The 24361-nt window shown below is 32.9% G+C and overlaps 1 protein-coding gene across 1 annotated transcript in view; it reads left to right on the forward strand.

The window, feature by feature from the left end:
* The first annotated feature begins 257 nt into the window (after positions 1-257).
* Positions 258-24361, forward strand: part of LOC128673178 (allatotropin-like) — a 36961-nt gene continuing 12857 nt past the window's right edge. Inside the window, exon 1 of the mRNA XM_053750846.1 lies at positions 258-419. The gene's annotated coding sequence lies outside the window, so the exon portion shown is untranslated. The remainder of the gene's footprint in view (positions 420-24361) is intronic.

Genomic DNA, 24361 nt, shown 5'->3' on the forward strand with positions numbered 1-24361 from the left:
TTTTATAATTGTTTTATAATGTTATAATATAAATAAATATACATCGTAAAAAAAATACCAAATTGCACTTTATCAAAATCACGAAATTATACTATTGCAAGCTATTTATATTATGTGAATCATTCAATCATCGTGAAGAACAAATATTCTGATATAAATATTATATACCTAAAAATAAAACATAGGACAGCATAACTGACTCCTATTCGTTGGTAGAAGTGACGATCGTAGCACGTCGTAGCACGCCGTAGGCCGGGGCCTACGCACGCCTACGCTGGGCGCGGCGTAGCATATCGCCAACCGCTACGCGCGTGGCACGTATATATTCGAGCGCGTATCAAGCGAGCTTCATTTCAGTTGAAAGCGCGCGTTTCGCGCACACGTATCGTGCTTAGTGCTTGACGGTCAGCAAACTTAAGGTAAGTTCCTTTTAGGTATAATAATTTGTTTTCAGAAATGATTTTTGTAATCAACAATGTAGAAAAAAAAATGTTTTAAGTTTAAAAGTATTTTCAAAGCTTTCAACTTTCGTAAATGCTTAACGAAGTTAAAATAAGTACGTAAATAATTGTGCCTAACGACGAAATGTTTCTTTAAACGAAAAAAGTTTCAAAGTTTTTGCGAAACTGGCTTTATACATTCTATAAATCATTAAACGTCTATAACACAAAGCTAATTTAATACAAGCATGCAATCGGATTTAGTAAAAAATATACTATTTACAAAATTTTGCTCAATTTATTTTATTTATTTATTGACAAAAAAAACATAAATGATAATTATATATCCAATCTCTATTCGAAAAATGAAGAAATTAAAATAATGAGTCGAAAAAAATCAGGACTTGAGCGGAAATCAAAACCACTCATATTTGTATATGCATGTGTGAAATGCATATACCAATATAAAGATTAAATTACAAAATAAGAAACTCTTGACTCCGAATTTGTTGGCATCCTCTCATCTTCTAGAACAAGAACTGATTTCCAAACGGCTGAACGCACATTTATAAAACAAGGCTAAGAACACTCTCGATTAAATTCCCTTTCAACTAAAAAAAACTACATCAAAATCGGTTCAGCCGTTTGGCTGCTACGATGCCACGGACAGACATACAGATACACAGACATGTTAAACTTATAACTGTGTGTAACCTGTCATCGGAGATTAATAAAAAGTAATTATCTCATCAAATAAAATAAACCATTATTTTTAAAGCACATTTTAATTTGTTTGTCATAGTAGTTATGTGTCAACTATTTTTACAATATCAGTCTTACAGGGGTGCTTACTGACCTATTTCACACAACCCACCTACTTAATTCATATACTATGTCATTAAAAAAACAACTTGGGTCATCTATAAATTGAACGTGTATAGGAATATGAACATGATTCGAAACTGGCACCTTCCGATTCATAGGCGTCCGCATCTTCGCGTAATATTACTCAGCGAGTTATTTTACTGTACTTAAATTCTGTCGAGTTTATATTAATTTCAAAACACAAACTGTAACCTCAACTTTTCGTCGGATTTGGTTGCTCATAATCAGGTGGATATTTGATTCTGGTCAATGAGTTAAATGACGGTAAATGAATCATGACTCTGTAGGCTTACAGGCTCAGTAAAATAAAGGCTGGTCGACGAGAAAAATACACAAATTGTCCATGTAGGACAATTAATCATTTTAATCACGCAATAATAACTCTGCTGTATATGTGAGTATTAAATACATGTTATGGTGACTTTATTAATATATATATGCAATGGTAAAAAATATTTCACGTTACGATGGATGGTAAATAATATCTATATATAATAAATATGGTATGTAATAAATATCGAAATTTTTATCTCAAAACAAAGCTATCGCGTTAAGGTAGATATTATTTCCCTGCTATACCGTTTCATCTGGTTTATAACAGTCGAAGATGGTTACTTTATAGAGCCTTTGAAAGTACGTTTTTCTCTTTCAAAAATAAATACGTGGCATAAATAATCATTTAAATCCCGCATGATGACCATTAGGCTATAGAGGTCGTCTGCTCGTGTAGAAGAGTAATAATATTAACGAAATGATGACAAAATCTAAGATGCTATATAACAGTATAATTATATTTATAAACTGTACTATCTATTTTTGATTTAAAAATAATGTGTTGTATCATCAAGTCTAAGCGGAAAAAATATCAGTGTCCGGGTTTCCATACAATAATTTCCTTTTCAGAATCAGTGCATACCTTACACTGCAGAATATGCATAACCGATGGTGTTGATACATGCAAATTCGAAGCGGGTCGGTTGGATTTTCTTGTAAAATTATAAAATACTTGATCTGTGTCTAAAAATTGATGTGTGTCTAAAAAAAAAAAACGAAATAGACAGCTAGTTTTAAACCTCTGTTGGGGCGCTCGGATCGACCGGCTGTCAGTGTTCTAAGGTTTTATTAAAGAAACCGGTATTTTCTTTCCAGCGCGTTTATTTTTACAGTTCCTATTCTTATTTAGTTAATTGCATTTATACACGTTCCAACTCTTAAGAAAATTGATTTAACTGACATTTATGTTAATTGATTTATTATCGTTTTATTACCTTTTCGATTGATTAAAGTAAAGAAGTTACATTTAATGGAAAATATAAACTCACGTCTCTATATACATATAATAAAACTGTAAGTGGATTATGTCTGTACGTAGGACATATTACAGAAAAATAATTATGGGGATATTTAATACTACTACTACTATACTTAGGGGGACTAATAGAAACCAAAACATTTTTTTGATTCACAGTTGTACCTGTTGCAATTAGTCTAACTTAAACTTAAGTTTCATCACGATACGTTGCTTAGAATCCGAAAATTAAAAAAAAAATGAGCGGAGGCACATAATAAACGCCGGCGAAGCCGCGGGCAATAACTAGTGTAAAATAAATTTATATGAATATGTAAAGTTCATCAGTGGATTGAAAAAAACCTTCTATAACATTATAGGTTCAACGATTGATTTATTCATTTCTGATATAACTGTGTGATAGTTAATTAATCATGATAATTTACTTAATCAATATTTCAAACCGAAGCCACTCTTCTCTAACTCTTTTAAGTATAAATAGTTATTATAGGTACATATTTATTAGATACCGCCCATGCGAAAAAGAGGGAGATAACAAATATTTACTATCTCTACGCCTCAATTATTCGCATTCAAATATAACTGTCTAAATCACAAAATTAATCACAAAGAGATTTTACAGACTCGAACGAATACCAACAAAAAGTTAATTCCATAATCAAAGGGTTTTGAAAAATATTTCATTAGTGGTTACTTCGACTGAAAGTTAATTGCAGGAGAAGCGAAGTTCTTGCAAAGTAGCTATTTTGAGATTAAAGGCATTATGTGCGACAAATCCCTTTAGGCGAAACTTTCGGAAATTCGTGGGAACAAATGGGAAAAACATTACGAAAGACACAAATCCGCTTGTCAACGCCACGCAATTTTGTTTTTGGAAAATTTCCAAAATAAGTTTTTTTTTTTTTTGAAAAATCGACTTTGTTATTTTAGGTACCTTCTTTCTTTGTTCAAGTTGCCTAAAAGCATTTGTTATAACTTTAACGACTACCATCATCTAAAGATTATAGGCATGGGTAGGTAAATTTGTCTGACTGTCTGTTTCGCCTCGTATTTGTGATCATAGATATTTATATGCAGTTCAGGTCTGTGTGATTTTTTCTACAGTTCCTACATTTTAATGAACAAAATCTTCATCATCCATACTAATATTATAAATGCGAAAGTCTGTCTGTTCTGCTTTCACTGGTAAACCTCTGGACTGATTTTGATGATATTTGATATGCATATAGATAAGGACAGGCTACTTTTTAATGACTAATGACTATAATGGGGGGTGAATGTTCGTACAAAAATCAGGATTGTTTCAAATTCACGCGGGCAAAGCCGCGGGCAAAAGCTAGTTAGGTATACATGTAAGACTATACAAAATAATGTCTATTCTAAAATATTTTTATTTCATTAATTGCATTCATATTTTGTTTTCGGAAAGTAGGGATCTATAACATTATCCTATACGCAATCTATGGAATTAGTAGGTAGGTACTCCGTTGTACGGAGAAATTCATGTGAATTATAAAAAAGTAAACGTGAAACTAATGTCGCGTCCTTTTATACGCAAATTAAAAGTTTAAACAGACAGAGGCACAAGGTTCGCGCACGTAAGCGCTCTCCCTCAGGGACGTCGGGTAATTTCATTAACATCTATACCTTGTTGCACCATAAATGTATGTATACGTCTGTGCTTATGTCAAACAGCAAATTAATTAGCGTGAATTGTGTATTAATAACTATACTATATTTGCTATTTTGTAAATTAATACGTTTACGCGCCAAATAATAAAATAAATAATTACCGTAATTTTTGTCCTTCATTTCGACACGGAAATTACTGTCCACTTTTAACGTAAAACAGTGGATTATATGGTAAAATCTTCTTTGATTTATCAGTGGATCCTACTCTATATATTGAACAGGAAAGTAGGCTATTATTACTCGGTGAAAGAAAATCTATCCCACGGGAACTATTATTTTGCCGGCTACTGCCTATAAGTGAGCATGCAGGTTGCTTTTTATACCGAACGAAGTATTTCCGAATATTTTATCTTGACATAATGTATGATCTCTATCAATAGATATTCAGATCCGTTCGTTAGATTTTTTGTGATATGAGCGTAAAAGACACAGTATATTTCTAAAGTCGAATTATTTACCTACAAAATTAAATTTACTATGAAAACTGTTATATAATGAGGATTTTTACAAACAATCATATGGACAAACTCATATGGCACGAGTAGGATACGAACCTGAAACCTTTCAATCCACAGGCGGCCGTCTTAACCATTAATTACACCACCACCGCTTCGAATAGGCTAATAAAAAAAATAAAATAAAAGATAATCTCGGTCTGTCCAGATGCTCCTTTCACCCTTCGATCTTTCTCCCTTCTCTTGACGGAGCCAACGATTTGCCTTATCTCGGCCACTATGTTTTCTCCTATATTTCAGCAATGTGTTAAGCCCTCTATTTTGATTGATATTAATGTATTTTTCGGCTGAAATAACAGTGCGAAAATAACAACTAAGCACACGTTAATATAACACTTTTTTTTCCTTTTAAACCCTATGTCATTACTAATAAATTATATATATAAATTCGGGAAAATAGCAAGAATATTCTATATAAAAATAAATACATACTTTCTCGTTCCTTATCAAGTTTTCCCAAGCTATAAATAAACATTGCAAGATTTTTTTCCAAACAATTAATTGCTACCATAGTCATCTTTTTTACTACACTTAGACAAGTCGGAATATAATTTAGCTGGCCAGCACTAACTTACTGTGTTTATTATTAAACTTGTCCACTTAGTTCCTATACAAACTCACAACGAGACTCCGCGGCAAAAAGTTTCGTGAACTATCCAGCGATAGAAGACGCCAAGATTTTTTTTTTTTCATTTCGAGATAGAGACTTTCAAAAACCAATTAAAATTGCGATCCAGCTTCATGAATTTAAAACCCACTTTAGTTTACGACGACGATTGAACGAGTTTTACTTAAAATTATAGAAAGATAAATCACTTATAATCATTTAACTTTCTTTAAATGATTTAATAATAACTTATCTTTCTTTCCGTTCTCATCTTTTCAATTTGATATTCTGGTCAGCGTACCTGGATTTCTCGACTATTTTAAATTTTCTTTCACGATCGAGGATCGTTTTATCCCTCACATATTACAAAAACTGATCACATAGTTCTTGGCTTACTGCGTGTGATTAAAAACCTATTTTCATTAGAAATTTTAGCCCTAATTTTAAAGGGTTTTTGGACACAGGTGTTTCTTATTACAGTCCATATTTTCAGATGTATACTTGTACTTACGTAAATTACATACACAATAAAAGGGTTAACATGAGACAGGCGGCCGTATAATTACTACTGAATTTTTAAAATAACTAATGATAACACATACCCATTCATTACTCTTATTAGCTAATAATGATATATACTCTTGTTTCTTTAGTAATTACACAATACCTATGTGACTACTGATTGACTGACTGTAATGACACAAAATATTTTTTTCTTCACAGTCATACTATAATTTCATATAATTATTATTATGGGGGCAGTTAATAATTTATTAAATTTCAACTTGTATATTGTTAACACCTGTTTTATATACTATCGTATGTAAAGAATTAGGCGGTAAGTATTTGGACTAAATTTTATTGATTAAAAGAAATTTCTATTAGCATTTAAAAAATTTTACTTATTTTTAATTTTCACTCCAGTCAAAGTAAGACGTCCAAGTTTTTATCAAACATCACCTAAATTAAAATTTTATTTTAATCTTTTTTAACGATAATTCTCTAAAATCAATTTCTCACTCCAACCGTCCAACTCATTTCAGATTATATCATCTAATACCCAGATTTCCAATTAATTTTCACCCCTGCTTTCATACAAATAGGCTTAATATACCCCCATTAAATGGGAAAATTCGTTTACGAGTGTAACCAAAGGGAACCACATAAGCTTTGAAAGGTTTTTAATGTTATAAATAAAAGAGATTTCGAAGTCAAGAAAAAAGTCAACATTTGGGAAAAGTGGATTTTATTTGAATAAACTTCGTACGTTGAAGTATTTTTTTAATATATTATATTACAGGCGGCAATATTTATAAGTAGATATTTAATGTCATGGTTTTATGTAGTTGAAGTATTTAAGTTATGCCGCGATTTTTTATTATCATAATACAACGTTTAATATATGGCTTCAAATCAATCTTTTTGTTATCAACCTTTTGACAAAATTAATAATATAAAACTGCACCTAAATAAATAGGAAATATACCTTTTTAATTATTCCGTGAACTTAAGAGAGTATAGAGATTTTACAAAACCACCATTTTCCTGTTGAACAAAACAATTTCCATAATGAGTACGAGTAAATCAGCTAAATTCAAAAGCTCTTTATTTGAGGACGCCGTGTTATAAGTGACCTCTTCACGGCGAGTGGTAGAGCCGGTATTACCACTGTCAAAATGCCCTGGGTTAAATTCCTATGTGCCCAAATAAATAGGTCATTTTGTAGAATTCAACGCGCGCCATTTTGTATCCTGCGTATTGGCGAGCCCGCATGTGTTATGCGTAGTGTTTTATCGTTTTCGGAATTTTATAGAATGAGAAAATTATCAGAATACTTCTCAGAAATTCCCGGCAAAATTTCCCGAAAATCCGAGTACAGAGAATTTTCGAAAATTTTCAACGGTTGAAATTTGCGATAACAGAAAACATCGGCACATCACTATTTTGTGTTATCGAATTAAAAGCTCATAGACAAAACACTGCAACGGTTGCGCCGGTCACACTTGCGCGTAATTTGAGGCGCCCTTTTACATCCATTGCCCTGGGCGGTCGCCCGGCCATTCCCACCACTCTACTGACCGGCGTGAAAATGCTACTTCAAGCGTCGACATTTCACAACTTCGCTCAACTTTCAAACAATACAGCATGGGAGATGACACGCCTCCGCATTCAATGCATTTGTGATGTGCAAATGAGCAGAGTTACATATATACGAAGTTATTCCGAACTATTTATTTTCAATGAGCCACAGAGTTTTTTTTCGATATAGTCAAAAGGCAAAATACCCTATGCCATAAAATGAGCATCACGACACACTTGAAGATGTCTGTGGGCTGCGGTGAATGCGCATCAGGGCCTGTACTTAGTATTAATTCACTTCGCTCGAGGACGAATAATTAGGGCCCATGACTGGGCCCTTTCTGCGTAAAAAAAAGTCTGCAGTGTTGCTCAGTGTCATCAGCCCAGCTGTTTCGAGAACCGGAGTACCGCGGCTGTACGGCAGGCTACACTCAAGGTTCTTAATGAATTGTCTTGTTAATGCAATTCTTCAACCTCCAGGCATGCTTTTATATGAAACCGCGAAAGAACTAGGCGAACGGATCTAAAGCGAAATATCACCCCAGCGCTACGAGTACGTACTACCCATTGTCCGCGCAATCAGACAGTGATTTTGTTTAATAGGTTGCCAAAAGATCTCCAAAAACAGAGCGTAAACTTTCATCATTGAAAATCATCATTTCAAAAATAAGTTGCGTTCATTGCTGCTAGAAAAGTGCTGCTATAGCAGCACAGTGTTGACGACTTTTGAATGTTGAGTGGATTGTTACTAACATTAATTTAAGTTGTTATTTTTTTATTTAATTATATATAATTATGTTGTATGTACCTATATTCGAATGCAATGTACTTTGTTTTATGAATAAATGAATTGAAATTGCGCTGCATAGCGGGCTATCTGTAAGCCCTTAGGGTTAAAATATGTATGTTTAGTGCACAATGATAGATATGTAAAATAGAAAATCAAATTAAAACATATTGACAGAAACGTGTTGGATGTCTCTTTCTTGTTCGATTGGATACAAAATGGAGACGATATTTTGCAAATCGTGTTTTACTAATAAACACTGTTTTATGGGCCACTTAGAAACTCATTGACACACAAGTGAACTTCGAAATTAATTCAGTGAAATAGATACAAGATTTCAACGGTATTGACAAGTAATTTACTATTAATTAAGTAAACCAGATTAAAACACGAGCTGAAATAAATCAGACTCCAAGAAATAGGTTTTTCGATACAATGGAAAACATATGTGGCCACAACTTTTACCATGTCTTGACGAACAATCAATCTGTAAATTTAAATTGTGAAATGGTTTCCATATTTCTAACAATTTACACGTAAGGTTTTATTACAGCCGCTCGTTCTACATTTTATTTCTCATTGTAGCTTTTGTCATAACGAGAAACGATAAAAAACCGCAAATGAAATCGCGGTACTTTTCATAATGAAAATTCTGTTTATAGATACATCGATGTTTATATTTAACAATTTTTTTCTTCTTCTTATAAAAAGGGATAAATATTATCCGTTATTCCAATCGCAGCTGTGACGTTCTGTAATCCAGGGTATAAATAAACCGCACTATTTTACAGATCAAACAATTCATTTTGGAAATGCTGTAATTTTGTCTAACAGCTTTTAAGACTTTATATTCCTTATCCGCCTTGTACGATATCCGCATAGAGTCCAATTCTAGGACAGAAACTAGGTACATAATTTTTATTTGTTTGGATTACGAAGATTGATTAAATATGCTAACTTTGCAACCTATGTCATCAATATTTGTGCTAGGTACATGAATTTATATGAGCCGCCATATACGAAGTTAAGTTTAAAACAAAATGAACAACTCATTATTTAAATAATATTCTACGATTTAATTATCTGCTAGGTATATAATATTTAATTAAATATATAGGTATTGAATTAATTGATTATTAAATACCTAGATAGAACTACCTTGCTCTAGACTAGACTTCAATATTGAGTTAGGAAGGAAATGTTGCCAAAAGTTTCGTATTCACACTAAAGAGTAATTGTCTATGATCAGTTCCCGATCGACGTCGCTGCATTGAATAATAGCAACTGTTCTAGTTAGAAAGTAGATTTATATCGACTGTACTTTATTGTGTCGACAGTACTTTGTACTGTGTTTGCCAGGAAACACTATGAGCTGTTCTGATTAAACGAGTACATCACAGTGAAAGAACGATATAATTAATACAACAAACCTATCTCTTTCCCATCTTCGCGTGTTCTCGGTTAAATTGTGTTTTGGCTGTGTCTACCCCGTAAGGAATAAAAACATGATACTGTAAAAATAAAAACACCATTTTCATGAAATTATTAACTTATTGGGCTTTCCAGTGTGATGTCACAGTTTAAAATATATACGAAATTCAAAAAGAAAAAGTAAAACGCTATGAATAGCTGAAAATAACAATATGTATGTAGTCTCATTTACCGTAATGTCCCGCAGATGCACTTTATTTGAAATCTTATTTGTATGCACGGTTTAACAGCCAGCATTCTCGTCAATAGTTCACATTGGCACAGTATATAGCGAATGGCGAGTTTTTAATGATATTTATTTTAGATCCATTTTAGTGTTTACTAAAGTTATATATTTCTTAGACGATTCGAATTTATTTTATAATTCGGACTTATTATTATTATTAAATAATATGTACGTCTGAATATTAGATCTATGAGTAAAAAGAGATATTGGATAAAAATTTACAATACCTATCTACCGCTTTTTGTATTGGCTGTTTTGAAATTAATTAAATCAATAGCTGTGTAAAATAGGCTTATGCCGGAATGCCAAAGAATGTATTAATTAATGATACTGTCACTTCCATCTTTAATTTTGTCAATGTATTTTACGCATACACGCCCAATTTAATATTAGATCTATAGACTAAAATAAAAAAACTAGAGTATGTTTTTTTTTTCTTTTAACCATATTGAAACCAGATATTTTTCGAAGTAGGTATATTGCATGCCGATGCGCTAGTAAATCGACGTTTGCAATAAGTATGTTGTTGCAACCATTTACCTCTACCAAGTTATTGGAAATTTGTTGTGTTAGTTTCGATGCTGTCAAGAAATTGACGGATTTCCATTTAATTGTCGAATCAAGTAGTTAACAACCTGTCCGCTATCTGAAGGATTAGAGGAGATATGAGATTCTCCACGCGGGCAAATATTTGTACCTGTGATTACAAATATTTGTACCTGTGATTACAAATATTTGTCTGCGGTTCTGGGTGAGTTGTGTCCGTTTCTGTGTGTGTATCCATCGGACCCGCGATAGAAGCTTAGTCCTTAAATGTGTGTTGTTGACTGTTGTCCATTTATTTCGATGGAATTTTCTAAATTCATGGACGTCATGACGTCACATGATAATGACGTCAGTAGACAAAGATGTATCATTCCCGTTTTCTGCGTCGACCATAGGCTAAGTATAATATCGACCAATTCTATCACAAAACAATTTCTCAGAAGTGACTACTCCCCTGACGCGACCCTTTTACTCTCAAATTCAAACAAATAGGTGTTAAAATCGCTCAATCACCCCCCATTCATAAACTACGAGGGTTCATTTAATAGAGAAAGGTTTAAGAGAAAAGATAATTAATGCTTTTCAATCATACTGATTCTGCGTATAAGCAGGTTAGAAATTCAACGTCTTTGTCAAAAATTAATAAAATTAGCATCATGAATTTTTGATTTTCGTATCTCATGTAAGGTTAACATCACAATGCAAAAAAAATATGAAATATAATCAACGAAGTAATCCGTTGGATATATAGGTTTACTTATAAAACACCGCAGAAAACTGTGCCTGTGAGCAATGTCCAACAATGTTTGTACTAAGTACGAGATTTGATATAACATACATTACACACATATACATAGATACATTAGGAAAAATGATTTTTAATTTATTATTGTCGTGTCGTTACATTCATACCTCATGTTTCGGCCGCAGTCACCTCAGCCGGCCGCCTCGCCCGCGATCCACATGATTAGCATTGGATCGGAAAATTTATTTTTGTATTTAAGCAAAATTTTACCAATTATCGAAACTCATCGAACAAAAATCATATCTAAATAAATAAATATATTAGGACAAATCACATAGATTGAGCTAGCCCCAAAGTAAGTTCGAGACTTGTGTTATGGGATACTAACTCAACGATAATTTTATAACAAATACATATAATAGATAAATATCCAAGACTTGGGCCAATCAGAAAAAAATCATTTTCCATCATGACCAGACCGGGGTTCGAACCCGGGGCCTCTAGGTTTAGAGGCAAAGCATTTTACCACTGTGCCACCGAGGTCGTCATCTGCTATACAGTTCTGCGACTTTGCTGTTATTTTAAAAAACCCTGAAAAACATTTTTAGTGTTAATCAAGCACACGAACATCTATCATTTAATAAAACACTGAGAATGTTACGAACAGATGAGAATGTTACGACAGAAATTTATATCAACTTAGTAGAATATTGAAGATTATGCCCGGCATAATCCATAATCCAAATATTTATTATTCAGATTTCCCGAATTCACAACGCCTCGAAGGATCTTTATATCATAAACTGTTTCTAATCGTGACCAATTTGTTTAGGATGGAATAGATTCAATATTTAAGTAAGCATCGACAAATACTACCTACTCATGTACCATTTAGTAAAGCTTTTGAATTTGAAAAAATATTGCTTTACATTGTAGAAAAATTGTATAGCATTGGTAAATTATTATTTTCAAGCAATAAATATATTAACAGTGAGATGGATAACCGAGTAGGTACCTAATGTCAGGGAATTTGCACCCGTTATTGTCTGGGAGAAAAGTAAAATGTGAGTCTTTTTTCTTTTCTTACTTTTGGATTTCGTTAGCTACAGCAATTTGTAAACTCTGTTCTCGTATCAAGAGCGTAGTTAGGACCTCGTTATTTATTTACCTGATAGAAGCACAACACAGGTCAGACATATATGCATATATATAGATATGCATAGCTAAGGTAGGAATATAACCCACTCGTGTCATTGAAATCTAGACTTATTTAAGTTTATTTTATGAAAAAAAACCTAATAAAGAAATATAATGAGTTAATGAATGGTAATTATCTAAAAGCCATTTGGCAAAATATTGTAAAACTAATTGTAAATCAATGAGTCCATATTAATATTATAAATTACAAAATAAACCATTGGATTGAGGTACTTTTTGCCGCGGATGAAGTCGCAGGCTAGTATACAATGGACAAACATGAGTAAGTAAATTATAACGACAGGTATTATTTGAGTAAGACACAACATTATTGGAAACCGCGTCGCAAGAAACAAGCAGGAAACAAGCGAAACACAATCCCCTTTGAATATTAAGCTTGGCCAAATATTCAGCCTTTGAGTAATTAAGATCTGAGGCTTTCAGCAACCGCACTTAATGAATTTGACGAATATCTTGCAGTGAAATCCTTGCGAACACCTGATTATTATCTTGAAATTGGGCACAAATGTAAATTGTTACAGACATACGCACATGTTTTTAAGTGGTGGTTGTGTGGTGACTGAGAGGTATTTATTAAAGCTGCTTAAAGACTATATAATAACATTACATTAGTGGACAGTAGCGGAGAAAACAGTTGCCTACTTATTTATTTCAAGTTCCGTTTCTTCTTCATAAATGCTGGCTGATAAGAAAAACGGGAACACTTTCCTGATTTTGCTGAGATTTTTTTGAAAATGATAATGATGTAGATTTTCAACATCAGACAAGTTAAGTAAATAACATGTTACCTAAACTTTTGTACTGTATACTTTACTGTGTTAACTATATAATGATAAAGAAATAACTAAGTTACTTCACGGGAGATATAGCTGTACAATCCATAGTTGTGTTTTAAGCATCAAAGGCTCTGTGCAATGAGATTCTACGCAAAGAGCTAATTTACGTAATTTCAGGTTTATTTGCTTTATTGGGTTTAGGTACATAGATTCAGCTAAATGCCTGGGGGTGTTTGTTAATGCGTTTATACAGCTGGTTCTAGCTGGGAGTTAGGGTTTACTCAACACAAGTATCAATTGGATTTGAACTCTGTAGGATTGAAGGAGTTATTGAATTTGTTTGCTTTGCAACAGTGCATCTTGTGAGTGATTACGTCTTATTATGCTTCTATATCGTACTGATAGGTTAGTTTAAGATACTAAGAGTAAGTTCCACCAGTCAACTTTGAGTTTAACCTGCACGCCACAAAATGGCGTACATTGTATTTATCTGCGCAGGTTAAAGTTAACGTCAATGTTGACTCAATCACACTAAATCTATTGAACAGATTTGAATGAAATATGTTACACGGGTGGAATGTACATTACGAATTTCTGAACCCGGAATTTTCACGAGAAATAAGTGAAGTCATAATCAGAGTTTAATTAAAACACCTTCATTCATAAAGGTTGTTAATTAATTTTGAACTATAAATAGGGCATTAGTACGACTAGAACTCAAAATCAATCCAAATTGAAATGAAACATGCACACATCCGATCTATTGGTAAATTCTATCTACCTCTTGATTGAGCCAGCAATCGCAAATCAAATAAGGATGTAGCTTGATCTGGTGTATGTTATCCGAAATATACTTCATTCGTCAAATCAAGTTTCATTCCGAATAGATACCTTACTGAATGTTGAATGTCGATGTAGGTCAGAAATTTTGATGTAGGTATTCAGAGTAGCGATTTTTACAGATGTTACTCTAATTGATGCCTTTAGGCGACTTGAATAAAATCTTACCCCATTTAACACTCCGAAAGAAAGAAAGATTTCGCTTTACATTAATATATCTCTCTATTACTCTCTATTCTCCTAAACATAACGTCAATACTGCGTACAGTGAAAAAGGGTAACAGATCTATCAATTAGGAAACGTTTAGGACCAACAAAATAAAAACAACAGAACAAGCAGTTATAATTTCTCATTGGCGATCACTCATGCCCCAAACCCTATACTATGATCAATCACTGCCATATTACTACTTAACTTATCAACTTGTGATTATATTAGGCTAGTCACGCCTGAAAATGTTGTGGGTGTTAACCATAATATTATTTCAATTTGTTAGATGAAATTGTTGTTGAAAACTTTAGTGGGCTTTCGACCTACTTCCAAAATATTTCTATTAACAGTATTCCCGAAGCGTGTTAAGGAGGCTTGTTAAAAAACCACAGTCGAATATAATAAATCGAAAGAAAATTCAGGTGTTTTTACGTCGATCTTGGATTCCAGACAACATAGCAAAAAGACAACAATTTTAAGGCTCACTTCACCTCAAATTAACTTCTATGCGATAGAGGCCAATTTACAATGATTTTGAGTAGGTTCATGTTATTGACTATAAGTCATATAAGGCGGACACACCTATGTTAGTAAGTTAAGTTAGTTTTAGCCGCCCTAGGATAGTTCTTGTACAGTCCGCTCCAGCCTTCCGCGGATACCGTACGAGGCGATTAAAGGCATATAACCTTAGCAGCCGATACACGACAATAGCATTCCAAAGGAGGGTTGACTCCAGGCAAGCGCAGCGAACACAAAATTTTAAGTTTATTTTTTATTACGACTCCGGGCTTTGCGGCGTGACATCCCCGAATACAACCGAGACGGTTGAGATAGTTTTACTAACGCAAGTTCAATATGGACCATATCTTCTAGTTTCATTTATTTGTGCAGATTTTGTTTTAAGATGCTGGAAATAGTCAAAGTACCTAAATATATTAAACTGCCTCATCTTGCTTCATTTAAATATTTTAAATTTATGAATAACCATTAAATCTTATCTATATGAATTTAGTGTAACTCTGTACTTATTTATAATTTGTGTAATTACAATTATCATAGCAAACAGTTCATATAAATCTGTCTACATTTATAGAGCTACGATTCGGTCTGATTATTGATTTGATTATGTCTAAATTTCTTCATCCTAACTGCTTTCTACTAAGTACCAACTTGTAATTAACTATATGCATTATAAATGCCCAAAAATTATTTAATTAATTATGTGGTACCTAGATAATTTTTTGTACTTAGTTTTGTACTTTGAAAGTAATTTGTTTAGTACAGTAATTAAAGTTAAGGAAACAAAAGCTTTTAACTATCTATCATTTAATAACCTCTTGGGAATAGTTCGCACGCCACTAGCGAAGGACACGTCCATTTTTGATATAATGACGAATATATTTCACTTAGTTACATTTCTTTAGGGATTTTACCTCCAAATATACCTATATACTTAATATGACTGGTCAATAACCTAGTGCGAAATAGGGTCGACAATGACATCAAGCTAATTGAATTATGATTATCCAGCAAACATAAAACTTGTCTTGGTCACTTCAATAAATAATTAGTCATTTATTATTTCATTCGTTCATAAAAAAAAAAAACTAATTGTTCAATACAGAGTTCAGTATATTAAAGTCAAAGTAAAATTATTTATACAGAAACTATCATTTGCTCGCGACTTTGCCTGCGTTTAATAAGTGTCAGCTCATAACTTGTTTTTGATATGCGATATGCGAACAAACATACTTGACAGGCAAAAATACAGACAGACAAAAATTTAAAAAAATATTTTCTTAAATATCTCTTTTGTACAGATAGCCTACTTATAGTTTTTAATTTAGATTATCGTTGTCGAGTATAATCGTGAATTAGGATAGAAACCTGTCCCTAACTGAAAGCCAACTTTTTACAAATTCTTGAAATTTCCATAACGTAATGCTTTGATTACACTGAAAATAAAATTACTACAAGGAATTTATATAAATTTTATTTGCCCACAAAATGGACATGTCGGACCGAATCGATTCAATAAGATTACCGTAACTGTTTTATGAGGATAGTGTGACCTTTTTACTTATAAAATTTAAATCTATTTTACTTTTACAGCATAATAAAATAATAATAAGAATTTCTATTTTGATTACTAGAAATATAGATTTTGAGATTAAGTATATTAAAAGATTAAATAGCAATTTTAGCACTTCATTAGAATCGGATTTAAAGTAGAAGTCTGCCTATAGAACATAACTCCTCCTATAATATTAGGAAACTAAAAAGCTGTAATATTCTTACTACAAGTCTTTTTTACCAAGTTATGGTTCCGTAGTCCAAGATATTTATAATTCACATTGCAAGATTGGATCTAAACTAACGAACATTGCACGTAAAACAAAAGCCGTGACACTGAGTAAATATATCCTTGTCTGTAGCAGCTTGGCCTTTCAACTATGGTGTTTTGTGTTAGAGTGTTTGAGAAAAACATATTTGCACATAATCCTAAATATTTTGATTTTATGTAAGTCCCAGTCATTATCCTAATGGCTGAAGATATTCTTTAAATAGAGCGGTTTGCCATTACCTTATCCATTTCACGCTGATGATTCATTGTTGAGTAGAGTGCAGGATTCCTCACGATGTTTTCCTCCACCAGAAGTAGGTGATGGTCTATGAAAACTACTATACTATAGTTATATAAATAAGTAAAAGAACTAAAATTGTATTGAGTCTTATTTTCCTAAATTTGCATTTTGTCCTATTCAATGAAATAAAACTAAAAAATTACGATATATGTATACGACATTTAAAATGCCTAAATAGTCCAAGGCCTTAAATAAAATTAAAATGATTAAACACACATACTGTGTAGCATCTTTGTAGCACTGCTACGACAGTTCTACGAAAATCGTAGAGATATCGTAGCGGTAGTTACAAAGTTGCGTTTTAGTTTAGCAACTCTCTCATGACGTGATATTAAGCCTCAACTAGGGATCTGATTGCACAAATTCAGATTACGTGACATAAAATATATTTTAGTTAGGGTGTGTTGCATTAATTAACTATAACGTTAATTTCAAACTGCGCGCCGCTGCCGATTAGATAAAGTGGCGTACTTCGTGTTGTTCTGCGCAAATTAAAGTTAATGTCAAAGTTGACTAATGCAATCAAAATATATTTTATATGTCACGTAATCTGAATTTGTGCAATCAGATCCCTAAAGGGCCTAGACAAGAGGCCTAACTACGGGGAAAATAGATCTCAAAGGAAATATAAGAAATAACTCTCCGGGTTTCCTACAGAACTTTAATAAAGACAAAATTAAAAATATATACCTAGGTTTGTGATATTCCTGATTTTGCAGGTGTCCATTGGCTGCGGTGACCACTTCCCTTCAGGTGGACCGCATGTCTATATATTTACTTAATTGTATAATCAATATTCCTATATTTTTTTTAGATATTAGATGGTAAAGAATGTATACTTCAATTATTTTAAACTTAAAAATAAACTGGCTTTTTTTTATTTTTATTTATAATCAATTTTCACACAAAATATTACTATAACACTAAATACTCGTCACGCATATGTTTTTTTCTTCATTTAATCTGTGACTAAAAATAAACATTTTACTGAAAGGCATGTTGCGAGTCGGCAATAAAATTTTATTCGTTTGTTTAATTAAATACCTACATTTGTGACTTTATTTACATCGCAGTTAAAGGTAATTTAATTATCTCTTCACCAATTTTAAATTATAGTTCATTAATATGAATCGGATCATATAAAATCACTTCTATTACCTACTTACTCCATGATAATAGCGGTGAATTTGCAATGAATTTGTACAGGTTGATATGATGTTGACTGTACATACTAGGTGGGTGTTGGTTATGCCACTTTTCTAAAAATTGACTTTTCTAAAACACTCGCAAGCGATTGTTCCAAAAATTCTTTCGGTCCACACTTTGACTCCAAACGTAAAAAAAAAACGTTTAGAATAATCACTGCAGTATCGCACCAAGTGTTGTATAGTCTGTGACTGCGGGAACTTTCAGAAATGGAGCCAAGTGTCAGCATTTCACTGAAAGAATTCAATGGGATGTGTTTGCTTTCACACTCCACGCGCGAGCTGTATTTCATTTCCATTTCTCAGTTCGCATTTCAACAGATCTTTCTCAGATTTTGTAGGTTAAAAATCAAATATTGTGCTTTGGTTTTTTGAACGATATTGAAGGGTGAGAGAGACGGTGTAATTACAGGGTAATTACACAGTCTCTCTCACCCTTCAATATGTGTGGCAAAATATCCTAGGCCAGCAAATACATTACGCGCGCGTGACACCTCTGGTGTTGCAGGCGTTGGTAGGTTGTGGTTATATCATGTTTGGTAGCATAAAAAATATGAATGGTCAAAATAAATAGTCATATCTCACCTTCGCCTGGTCCCGGTTACATTCGGAGCTATGACGTCAAAATTGAGGTTTCGCATATAAATTATGGTTAATTGGTTGGTTTTGAAGATTCGGCTAAGATTTTACGACCGGCCACCTGCCTGACGGCAAACCTCTTGGGAATGCTGTTGTTGCCTGTCCACTGTTATTGCTGTGTCTCTCGCCCCATACGAATTCCATGGGAGGGTATGGAGTGGTCCTGCCCTATTCTAGGGCGGGACCACATGCCACAAGTAATATTACTATTGAATAATCGTAGTAAATAACTAGTCTTTGTATTATAGTCATAAATATATTGACTAAAATATTTAGTATTTGGGTACCGCAAACGTTTACTGGAAGGCTGTCAGTGGCCGTCCGTATTCTGTCAGCCACAGATATCATAGCGCTATACATATATATGAAACAGCGCGACAATCTCTTCCATGTTATGTGTCCCCAGTTCCATTCGCGGCTGTCACGCCAAAAAGCCACGGGTCACCGTAAAAAAAAAATTAAAAAAATTGAGGATGATATACTAATTATCGCTTATCAGCTGCTAAGGTTATGTTTCTCACAACATTCAAAGGAGGACTTGGAATAGCTTGTATAGCATTAACTTACCAGCTGTACGATGCGGCTTCGCTTCCTTGGGAATTCCCGTATTGTACTTTAATAACGTTATAGTGCCAAATAAAAAATTTATATTTAAAAAATTGTAAGCCCTTCTCGCATAATAGGGACCAACACTGTTTAAATGAGTTTCTTTCGGCATTTCTTCTCAGCAGTGGTAGTTTCGAATGCTAGTAGTTTGTAGCTTTGGTAAACATCATTTAATTTAGAATATGACGTGAAAAAGTGCCTGTGAAGGCTTAATTTCTGAATAAATGATTTGATATTGATTTTGAATAAACGTTACTATTTCTTTTTTCCTTCATCCACTAATTACTTCTAAGAGTTTGAACTAAACTAAAAAATATATTACACCTAATACTACCTATTCGTATTATAATAATCTAAGGGTGAGGTGCACCGTCAATTTAACGTTTATTTTAACAGACGCGCCGCTGACGTTTAGACAAAATGGCGTACTTTGAGTTTTCCTGCGCATGTTAATAATGTCAATGTTAACCTACCCATGTACAAAGTGTGGTGTATTTTTTTGTTTATTTATGACAAAGTGTGATGCTGGATTTCGAAAAATTCGCATCACATTTGTGAACAAAAATGCAATTAGTTTTTTATTATTCTTTTAATTTTTGTATGCTATTGAATACTGAAACTGTTATGTTGATGAGACAAGCAACTGATGATGCAATGAACTTTTATCTACACTCGTTAAAATAGAGGCGTGAGTAACAAGCCCACACAATTGTGTTAAAAATAACCATTAATTTTAACCGCGCCATCAAACCATTCCGGCTTTCGGCATCATTGCACCTTTATTTTATATGTCTGGATTAACTCGCATTTCATACTGAATTTATCTGTTTAGCTGCTATATTTGTCTTTTTTTTAATTTATATCCAAAAGACTACTTCTAATTCTAATCTCGACCTGCTCTGGACCTCGAGGTCGAATATTAACTGAAATAACGCTATGCGATCGTTAGGTTTTTGTGATCAAGACTATTAAGAGAGAGAGATAGATAGGATACGTATTCAACACTGTAAATATATTCCTTACCGGACGATTGTAGTCTGAAAATGTTATATTTCCTTTCGAACCATTCATCACTTCAATGCAACTTTTATTGGACAGGTACTTAAAAACTTTAAAACAAATGTGATATCGAAAATTTAAATATTTTTTTTTACTATTTTCTTTTATTTCCCACAGAAGCAAAGCCGCGTTGTACAGCTAGTAAATTAATAAATACTGTATAAGCGCTATTCCATATCCTCCTTTGAATGTCGTTAGAGGCGATTAAGGGACACATTTATTTCTTTTAGTTGTAATTTAATGTAAAGAAATATTTTAATATCGCTCCCTTCTCGAATTAAAATTATTATATCTAATAATTTTAATTCGAGCAAATTAAATTTTTCTATTATTAAAATGTTCTGTGAAGAATTAATAATTTGCAACTCAATCCCAACGATTTAATATCTTACTTACCGTAATTTTCACACAGAAATGAAAGCTGATATTTTTGTAAATGTAAAAACCACTTCTTTGTATATCCGTAATAGCAAATCCCACTGATCTTTTGAGCAGGATTTAATTAGAAATTGGATCGAAATTAAACTGACATCTGACTAATTTTAGATACTTATCCGGCAAGTTCAATTTGGTAGCACGTTATACGTAATTTGTTCTAATTGCTTCTATGATGGTGAAACTAATTAGTCACTATTTACATGTTATATATAGTTAATACTAGTATATTAACTAAGATATACAAATTTAACTCCTGCAAAATTTTACTATGCTTTATATAATAAGAATCTGTAGGCCACATATAGCGCAGTATTGGTGGCGTCTTGTTGATCTTCAGTTGAATAATTCGCCCAGTCGACACGCTATGAAAAAGAAGAAGGGATAAAGTAACTCCTGCCAAATTTCACCATCCTCTCATAAATAAGAGGTAGTAAAAATTTCGTTTCCGAGATAATATACATACAATACATACAATGAATTAGTATCATTAAAAATATCAATAGTTCTGAAAATAGACAGATATTAATAGACTTCAATATCTTTAGTGCCAAGAAAATATGATAAACGGTACTTTGTTAGGAGAACGCGGCAAAAATATAGATAAATTATTAGCTGAAGTTTAAGTTGAACCAAAGCAGCGTACAATGGTTCACTTATTATTTATAACAAGATATGTTAAAGCTAATTTATATAACTTCTAAAAAATATCAAAAGACTAGCATTATGTAGTTAAAAAAGTTTTCATAAAATATTTTGAATACGAAAGACTTGTGCAAATATAAATATAAATACGCCACAATAAAAACTATTTGCTTCGTAAAAGTAAACACATTTGTAAAGCACATAAATAATAGGTGTGTTTTATTAACAAAAACGTTGGATTGCTAAAGTAAAGCTACATAAAAACAAAAAAATGTTATTTCTGTACCGTATTTTTCTGACAGGACCCGCGAACTCACTTAGAGGTAAGTATTTAATCATCTTTTTAAGTTTCCATTTTAAAAGTTCAAAGAGCAGTCATCACAAAGGGTTATCCTTAAATTCGGGAAATTCGTAAAGAATGGAAAACACGGCATTTTAGCGTTGAAATTCTGTGATGTTTGGAAAAATGGATAGCGGACTTGACCTATTTTAGTAAAAAAATATGCACACACCCTAAAGTAGCTATTACTTCGATAAAATTACTAAGATTCATTAAGTTATCTCCACCGACTTTAGCCAAATACCAAGAAGTTTTGATACACTTACCACTCTTAAAACCGCACATTTTTAAATTTAAGTAACAAAAATCGAACATCTATGAAAATAATTATGAATAATTTATACAACACAACAATAAACACAGATAATCTTTTCACCATTTTTATATAATTTCCCTTTCAGCCAAGGAATTATATTTGAACTTTTAAATGACAACATTAGAAAGTAAAATACCTATTCAGAAGTGTTATTTTCCAATTAAAAAAATGAGACAAAATGTAGGAGGATACATAAATAACATCGCTTGAAGTGGGATTTATGAAAGAACGTATCCACGTGGAACTGAAATGTGTCAGAGATACAAAGGTATACACTCCACGTGAGAGCTATGTAGGCACTTGGATAGTCAAACTTTTCACTTAGCACAAAGCAAGTGCAGTTTAATGGAACTCCGCTTTACGGTGCGTTAATGCGACGCGACCAAGTTTAGAAGTCGTATCTTTGTGCAAACAAGCCCTATTGCTGCCAGACTTTACAACTTGGTTGTATTACATTATACTGGTAGTAAAGTGTAGTAGTCATATCAACTACGTGACTAAATTTTATCACAGCAATACACGTGTAAAGATTTTACCATTGGTCCACCGAAGACCTGCGATACTTAGTATACATTTCGTAATTTTTTTATTTTATTGTCACTGTTGGATTAATTATTTACAACACAATCGTAAAAGGCGATTAGGTATATGAAGGTTATTAGGCTATGGTGCAGCGAATCTCGTTGGTGTTAGGATGAATGTGTGGGATGAAATTAAATAAAAAATTACGCACAAAACTGTCGCAACCGCACGAGAAAACGTAATATACGTGCCGACAACATACAAAACAAGCAATCAAATATAAGTTAGCTTTTATTTGGAGAACAGTATCACTGGTGTTATGTTTCAAACTTATATTTGACAATATTTGTATGAAAATTATGATACAGACGCTTTCTATATGTTATAAAGCGAGGATAACACAAATATTTTTCCTTAAAATAAATCCTCACATATATATTGTTAACGATGTCATTAGTAACAAATAAATAATTTTTGGTTTCATCATTTCATTTACTATACGATTATTTTCTCGCAAAAATCTGTGCTAGAACCAAAAGTTAATTATGAAATTTCTATTTACTTTTTCTTCCTTTTTTGTTGCATGGGAATAGTCCCATTATTTGAGGTCAGACCAGGACGTTCTGTACTGGATTCTCTGTGTGTTGAGCGTTGCCGGTTCCATGATTAGTAAGTTAGTTAGTAGATAGAGTAATAAAATTAAATTAAACATTTTGGAAAAAAACAATAATTAGAGAAGGTGGAAAATACAGAAAAATAGTTGCTTCAATAAATTAATCACACACTCACGGGTCTGATGGAAGAGATTTCATATGAAATAAGTAGCACCTACTCGTTACTATAATCTGTCTATTTTTAGACCACAAAACTACAGAAGCAGCAGTTATAAGTTTAACGTTTCTGTGTATCTGTATGTCTGCCCATGGAACTGTCAACTATTCTAGCGACTATTCTCATAAGAAGACGCCAGCAACTTCGAAAACGAATCTTAAATTTTCTTGTGTACATAATAATAATATAACATCTGATAAAGATAGAATAGCATAACATCTGATAAAGATAGGTAATATAATATTCTATTTATCGCTGTATTACGTGAAACTGCAGTTGCAGTTTGCAGAAGACAGTCAGAGAAGCCCCAGCCGTTAATCTTGGTTATATCCGAGAATCGCATTAAACTCGATTATTTTTATTTACACCGCCGCACGGTTCACTGCTCAGTGTTAACATTGCAATACTAGTGTACCAATGTGTCTTAATACTATAGTAGTTACTTTGGAGTAGTTAGAAAATGGCGATTACTTTTTACATCTAACGGTTCATATTTTATATATATATTTATTATACCATGCATCTGTCTGTAATCTGGTGCGCTTCAAAAGAAACCACGTACTTTGAGATTGTGCAATGAGTCTCTAGGGAAAAATCATGACAGGAAGCCATGTTTTGTCAAAAAATGACTGCATGGAGCAGTTCAAAAAGGGTGTAATAAGATTAATTCATTGACGACAACGCACTTATGACTTCCCTAGTGTTGCTGCCATCTACTGGCTGCGGTATGCACTTCCCGTCAGGTCGCATA

This window comes from Plodia interpunctella, chromosome 10 (genome assembly GCF_027563975.2).
Source record: "Plodia interpunctella isolate USDA-ARS_2022_Savannah chromosome 10, ilPloInte3.2, whole genome shotgun sequence".
Classification (NCBI taxonomy): Eukaryota; Metazoa; Arthropoda; class Insecta; order Lepidoptera; family Pyralidae; genus Plodia; species Plodia interpunctella.